Source organism: Hylobates moloch, unplaced genomic scaffold (assembly GCF_009828535.3).
Source record: "Hylobates moloch isolate HMO894 unplaced genomic scaffold, HMol_V3 SCAFFOLD_15, whole genome shotgun sequence".
In the NCBI taxonomy this organism is placed as follows: Eukaryota; Metazoa; Chordata; class Mammalia; order Primates; family Hylobatidae; genus Hylobates; species Hylobates moloch.
In genome coordinates this window covers 7,594,599-7,596,586 of record NW_026652290.1, presented here as the reverse complement: position 1 = coordinate 7,596,586, position 1,988 = coordinate 7,594,599, and positions in this window count along the sequence as shown.

The following is a 1,988-nucleotide window of genomic DNA, read 5'->3' as shown; positions in this document are numbered from 1 at the left end:
TTTTTTTTTTTGACGGAGTCTCGCTCTGTCGCCCAGGCTGGAGTGCAATGGCACGATCTTGGCTCACTGCAACCTCCCATTCCCAGGTTCAAGCAATTCTCCTGCCTCAGCCTCCCGAGTAGCCAGGATTAAAGGTGCCCGCCACTACACCCAGCTAATTTTTGTATTTTAGCAGAGACGAGGTTACACCATGTTGGTCAGGCTGGTCTCCAACTCCTGACCTCAGATGATCCGCCCGCCTCCGCCTCCCAAAGTGCTGGGATTATAGGCGTGAGCCACTGCGCCTGGCTCCTGGGTGTTTTTTTTTAATGGCTTTACTGAGACATAATTCACATACCGCACAATTCAGAATGCGTCCAGCTCAGCGAGTTTCTGCATCTTCAGAGCTGTGCAGCCGTCGCCACAGGCAGTTTTAGATCATTTCCTCATCTCAGAAAGAGCCCTCCACCCTCCAGCTCCCACCCTCTTCCCGCATCCCTCCCTCCCCAGCCCTAAGAGCTGTCTCCATAAACTTGCTCAGGATGCCCCTGTAAGTGCTGCCACATAGCATCTGTCCTTCGGTGTCTGCTTATTTCACACCGCACAGTGCCCAAGATCCATTGGTGCTGCCGCGTGGATCAGAACTTCATTCTAAGGCCCAAGAGTCCACTGCACCCTGTGTGACCATCCTCTGTTGATGGACACAGCTGTTTCCGCGTCTCTGTGATTGTGGATGTGCTGCTATGCACACGCACGCACAACGTTTTATGTAGACTTTTTTTTTTGAGACAGTCTCACTCCGTCACCCAAGCTGGAGCGCAGTGGCATGATCTTGGCTCACTGCCACCTCTGCTTCACTGGGCACAAATGATTCTCCAATCTCAGCCTCCAGAATAGCTGGGACCGCAGGCACAAGACAACAACGCCCAGCTAATTTTTTTTTTTTTTTTTTGAAACGGAGTTTCGTCTTGTCGCCCAGGCTGGAGTGCAATGGCGTGATCTCGGCTCACTGCAACCTCTGTTTCCCAGGTTCAAGCGCTTCTCCTGCCTCAGCCTCCCGAGTAGCTGGGATTACAGGTGTTAGTCACCATGTCCGGCTAATTTTGGTATTTCTAGTAGAGACGGGGTTTCACCATGTTCGTCAGGCTGGTCTCGAACTACTGACCTCAGGTAATCCGCCTGCCTCGGCCTCCCAAAGTGCTGGGATTACAGGCATGAGCCACCGCGCCTGGCAATTTTTGTGTTTTTTAGAGAGACAGGGTCTTCCTGTGTTGCCCAGGCTGGTCTTTAACTCCTGAGCTCAAAGTGATCCATCTGTCTAAGGCTCCCAAAGTGCTGGGATTACAGGCGTTAGCCAACGCACCTGGCCGGACGTCTTCATTTCTCTTGGGTCCTCACCTAGGAGTGGCATTGCTGGGTTGCGTGGCCACTCTATGTTTAATTGTTTGAAGAACCACCAGCTGGGACGTCTTCTTTATGCCCAAACCTGACCCACTGCTGCCCTGTCAAGGCCCCTCCCAGCTCCTCACTGCGTGACCCAGCTCTGCCAAGGACTCAGACGTGGCCCTGGCCGATGCCCTGGCCGATGCTTCCCACCATGGCTTCCACTGCGTATATTTGTTTATAGTCTTGTGCCATGCATATTTTTTTAAATATTATATAATCAAATGTGTATCTTTTCTATAATTCATGGGTTTTAAATTTTGCTACATCAGCAGGGCGCGGTGGCTCACGCTTGTAATCCCAGCACTTTGGGAGGCTGAGGCGGGCGGATCACGAGGTCAGGAGATCGAGACCACGGTAAAACCCCGTCTCTACTAAAAATACAAAAAATTAGCCAGGCGTGGTGGCGGGCGCCTGTAGTCCCAGCTACTCAGAGAGGCTGAGGCAGGAGAATGGCGGGAACCCGGGAGGCGGAGCTTGCAGTGAGCCGAGATTGCGCCACTGCACTCCAGCCTGGGCGACAGAGCGAGACTCCGTCTCAAAAAAAAAAAAAAAAAAAAATTTTG